This window comes from Cebus imitator, unplaced genomic scaffold, assembly GCF_001604975.1.
Source record: "Cebus imitator isolate Cc_AM_T3 unplaced genomic scaffold, Cebus_imitator-1.0 Scaffold558, whole genome shotgun sequence".
Classification (NCBI taxonomy): domain Eukaryota; kingdom Metazoa; phylum Chordata; class Mammalia; order Primates; family Cebidae; genus Cebus; species Cebus imitator.
In genome coordinates this window covers 437811-443096 of record NW_016107873.1, presented here as the reverse complement: position 1 = coordinate 443096, position 5286 = coordinate 437811, and the positions used below count along the sequence as shown (strand labels likewise).

Here is a 5286-nt window from a genome sequence, read left to right as displayed (position 1 = left end):
GTAATCCTAGCAGTTTGAGAGGCTGAGGCAGGAGGATCACTTGAGGCCAGCACATTAAGACAAGCCTGGGCAACATTGCAAGACCCCGCTTCTACAAAAGAAATAATTTAAAAAGCTGATGAGATGGCATGTGCCTGTCTACCTGGGAGGTGGAGGTGGGAGGATGGCTTGAGCCCAGAATTCGAGGCTGCAGTCAGCTATGATCCTGCCACTGCACTCCAGCCTGGGTGACAGAGTGAGAACTTGAAAACCCTGTCTCAAAAAAATTTAATGAATTTTTTTAAAAAAATAAAGAGGACACCAGAAACCTAGAACTAGAGAAATAGTAAATATGAAGCATCAGGAACAGATGAAGTAAAGCAATAAATTTTGAAAACCATCAAGTTGATGATAAGACAACATTGAATGGATGCAGAAATAGGGTGCAAGAGGGCTTGGGGTCAAAGGCTCAGGAAACAGGGCAGGAAAATGAGAGAGCCCTGGAAGTCTGCTTTCTGTGATGCTGGTGGAGAATGCTGAATAAAGTGAAGGAATCAGACCTGGGTCCACACTGAATCCCTCTGGATTTATACGATGTTAGAATCCCAAAACGTTTGAGAGCTGCAGGCCTTGGAACTCCTCCAGCTCAACCATCTCAATTTACAGATGAAGAAACTGAGGCCCAGTGCACACAGCTATTTAGTCTCAGGCAGGATTCCCATTCTGAGTGCTGGGCTTTCTCTGTGACTTCTCCACACTCCATCTGACTAGCAGACTTTTCAGTTCCACATGTAATCAGCTGCTATATGCCAGGCCCAGTGGTAGATGATGCTGATTCAAAGGTGCATACAACTATTATGATCTAACTGGTGAAACAGAGAGCTTCAGAGCTAATTCTAACTGGTAAAAATTACCAAAAGATTTTAATAAATGGATAAACGCATATATTAACAATGCTAAATGAGAAAACAGCAATGAAATTGTGTATATATTTGGCCCTTCAACACATATTTGAACTACACAGGTCCTTGTACAGATTTTTTTTTTTTCACCCAAAAGCAGATAGAAAACAGTATTTGCAGGCAGAACTGCTTAAACAGAAGGTAGACTTTTCCTATAGGTAGGTTCCCCAGGGCTCACAGCTAGATTTGAACTTGAATATGAGATGATCTTAGTATGGGGGTGCCGAGGGGAAGAGGGCCTAGAGCCAGTCCTTGAGTATACCAAGGGATAATACTAAGTATGTTATGATCTCATTAGAAGTACACAGAACGGGGGAATGGAGGCAGCAAACCACATTGCCATGTATGTGCCCATGCAACAATCCTGCATGATCTGCACATGTACCCCAGAACCTAAAGTACAATTTTAAAAAGTATATAGAAACTTGAGATATGCAATAACCCACTAAAGAACCGTGCGTGTTACAGGACATGCTAAGACCTCGTGTCCTAAGTACTTGTGCACTTACTCGATCTCCCTGCTTTAGGGTCAGGACTGGGTTTTGTACTCATTGTTCTATCAGTGCCTCTTGCCCTAGACCTGTCGCCCACTAGAATTTGTTGTTAAACAAATGCAGCTTCCTCCCTCACGTGGCCCCCTCCCCAAAGGAGTACCTCTCCTAAAGAGGAGAATCAGAGACAAAGGATGACGTTAGAATGCTGGTGGGACTGAGACGGGAAAGGGCCTTAAAGTTTACTTGCCCAAAGAAGAAAACTAGCGTTTTCGCTGCAGATGGAAACTGACGCACTCCCCCTGGAGGCAGCGCAGGATGCTCCCGGGGGTCCAGGCGTCCCAGCCTGGGGTCCCCATCCTGGTGTTTAGAATGGGCGCCCTTGGGAACCCTGGGCTAGAGGCGGCCCTCGTACTTGGCGCTGGTGCAAGTTGGGGTGACCCTGCAGCTTGTGCATCCAGAGAAGCGAGGTCTGCGATGGCGACTGGCTTGAGGTAGGGTTGGGGAGGTGCCCTCTGTTCTTCTAGACAGCTGGGCTCTCAACAGCAAGCAGCGGGGAATGAGACTCTAACTGAACAACTCCTGAGACTATTAAAGGAGTGCATACTCTCACAGGGACCTGCATCTCCTGTGAACCTACTCCTGAATTTTTCCTAATGCTTAATTCAGCTTGGGGGCAGAAATGCTGGGGCGAGACGGTGCCAGGTCCAACCCCTTTCCTCCAGGGAAATCCCCTCTGGGCGCTCCCTCTGCGTCTCCTCTGCCCACTTCCTCCCCCTCGACTTCCCCCCATCCCACCGCGCCCGCCCCGCGTCATCGCCCCCATTCCCCTCCCATCTCCCGGCCGGCGCGGCGCCGCAATCTCCTCCTCAGCAGTCTGGGCTGCGAGCTCCGGGTGCTGTGGCCTGGCCCTGGCGGGGCGGCCTGCGCCTCTGGCTGGCTGCGAGGCTCCGGCTGCAGCGTCCCCGCCCGCCTCCTCTCGAGCTCTGATCTCAGCTGACAGTGCCCTCGGGAAGGAACCACCCTCGCAGGTAAAGGTGAAGCTCCCTCAAAAGGGCAAGACCTTAGAACTTGGAAGTTTCCCTGAGAAAGGCAGGATCTACCCGAGGAGGGCTGCTTTGAAGGGCTCTGAAGAAAAGGATCAAATTTGGCACTTTCTTTCTGTCCTCAAAGAAACTAACCACCCTTCCCGTAGACAATTCTGTGGGCCGGCCTCTGCACAGTTTAATATTAGCGCAACAATGTTTGCATTGGAATATAAATGGAATTCTTTCTGCTCAAGCCGTACCAGAGGAGACCCTCTTTATTTTTATGATTGTTAACAGATGCCATTGAGAAAGGTGCAAAACGCATTCCTGGAAAGTCTCTTTGGCAGGGTTACTGTGAAAGCTAGCCTCTCCCCTCTGCCCTTTTATAAACTTGGCTGCAGGGGTCAGCAAAAGGAGCATTGGAAAACGTTTAGAAAATGAGGCGAAATGAAATAGAAAAGTTTTTTGACTTGCTTTGAAATATTCTAGTTGGAAAAAAACAGCGTGTGGGGTGGTGAGGGTGGATGAAACAATATTGGTAAAATATTGACAGTTGAAGCTGGTGAGGTTTACAAGGGGGTTACACTTTTCTTTTAGTACTTTTCTCTGTGCTTTTGTGTAGCCTTGAAATTTTCTATAATAAAAGGTTTTTTTTAAAAAAGTTGGAGAAATTTTGTCACTACCAGTTCAGATGTCTTAAAAAAAAGTTGTAGAAACACTCTCACTTGATTTGCTCTGACATTTTTACACTGTCGTTGATTTGAAAAGAAGCTTCGTGCTGTGTCTAGGGGGCTTTCACCCTTTATTAACCCTTCTGACTTCTGAAATTCATTCTTATTTTATCCAAAATACATTGGTCTCCACAGATTATAAAAGTCGTATTTTGCTGGCTGGAGAATTATACTGAGAATCTGCTTTATAATTTAGAAGAGAGAAAGTTAAAGTCCCTGCCAAATAAGACATGCAGGCTTGAAAGTAGTGGCCAAGTATCATATGGAATTTTATTTTTATTAGGAAATATTAGAGGAGTTCATTTAATGGGAGAAGTGGTGGACGTGGATACTCTCCCCCACTTTTATTCCAGATAGCTGGGAAACCTGTGTGCTTTAAAGAAGCTTTTTCACATTTTAAATGTGAGATTGTTTAGCATATACTTGGCACATAGTATGTGCTCATTATATGTTAAAATAAACAATTGCTAGTTTGAGTTAATTTTCACCATTGGGTAAATTATTTTCTTCTGCCCAATGCTCAAATATCCAACAAGCATATCGCATTTTAACAGTAGGATCAGACTCAGAATTTGGGAGGATGGAGCTACCTTCCCTTAGCACTGAGTTAACTCTGCAGATGAGAAATCTGAGAGGGAAAAGTTAGGAAACAGTAAAGTTAGTAGTATGCATGCTAAGTTTCTTATAGGTAAAACTGATGTGGATTAGCTGGAAACATGTGACCATAGATGCTTTAAAGCCTAAAAAGTGGCATACCTATTTGGAAATATTATTTGCTGTCAAAGCCAACTGGAAAAATACAGATAAGTCTAGAGCCATTTGCTGTGCACTTCATAAGGCAAAATATGAGAGCTCCCTTGGGGTTCCTTTAGTGTCATTCACCCCAAATTTGATTTACCCATAGCATTGCAGGAATTGCAGAAATTGAGATGTGTAGGTCCTGGAAAAATAGCCTCAAAACAAAGAGAGGTTTTGTTTTTTATTGTGATGAGAAACAGAAGTTGTGGGTTACTGTAAAATAATCAACTGTGTAACTTTACCATCTTCCTTTCCCTCAAGGACTGCCAAACTTTTTAAGCAGACATTTTTTTGGTCTCTATTTATGAAACTAAACTTGAAAATAGTGCTATGGTATGATATTTTGAATAGAAATTGGCCCACTGTCATTGAACTTTCTTACCATTTATTCTCGGCCTAGAATCAGTGGAGAGCTTATCCTTTAGGAATGGATTATAAGGTATTTGAGAAACATATGTGAAATATTTGGCAGGTTTGAGATTTTCCTTAGCATTGAAAGAAGTTGCATAAATTGCAGCACGTTTGGGAGACTAGTTCGCAGTGCTGTAGGTCATGCTGGAAGTGTGCTGGCACCACAACTGTTTTTGAAAAACTCTCTGCCAGAAAATTGTCTGGCTGTAGACAGCATTATCAGCCCTCAGTTCATCAGGATGGGCTCTGTGGCCTGTAGGAGTGTTTTCTAAATGTAATAAACTCCATATGTCACAGCCATTTAGTATGTTATTAGCCAGTTAAAAGTTTTACCACTGCTGAATCTTACATGCTTTTAAAATAAAATCTATTTCACAGCTGGGTAAATGTAAACAGTTTAAATACCGGCCTTAGATTTGCCATCACTAGGCTAACTTTGCCATCTAGTGGTAGCAACATGAATAACAGGCAAGTTCCTCCCTGGATGACTAGGAATTGAACTTTCCTGAGAAGCATTGACGAGTAAATTACTTTTTTTTTCTCATTTGTGGTTTACTCTAGAACTTTAAAGCTGGAAGAAATCTTAAAAATGTCCTAGTCCAACTCAATAGTTAAGGACTATCACAGCAATTCTTTAAAAAGGCTTTGAAATGATGCATGGCAGAGTTAGCACCTGGTATGCATTTGTTGAATAGACAAATTTATCTACCCTGTTCTAATTCTTGTTTTTCTCTAGCAATATTGCATCCTACCATCATGAAGCTTTATTGTGATCATCTGTTTTTAGTTTTAAAATTGCATTTCTGTATATTTTTTCTTAAAAATAACACATTTTCATTTCTGTTTTAAGTCCTAGAAGCAAATATTCTTTTTTCTTTTTTTTTTT

The 5286-nt window shown here is 42.9% G+C and overlaps 1 protein-coding gene across 2 annotated transcripts in view; it reads left to right on the top strand.

Annotated features, from left to right (window-relative positions):
- Positions 1-1758: 1758 nt before the first annotated feature.
- PRSS35 (serine protease 35) overlaps positions 1759-5286 on the top strand; it is a 12609-nt gene continuing 9081 nt past the window's right edge. The window contains exon 1 of one of the 2 annotated variants that reach the window (XM_037733966.1): positions 1759-1926. The gene's annotated coding sequence lies outside the window, so the exon portion shown is untranslated. Of the gene's footprint in view, positions 1927-2247; positions 2464-5286 lie in introns of those variants that run through there. The other variant, XM_017515782.2, reaches the window with a different exon arrangement.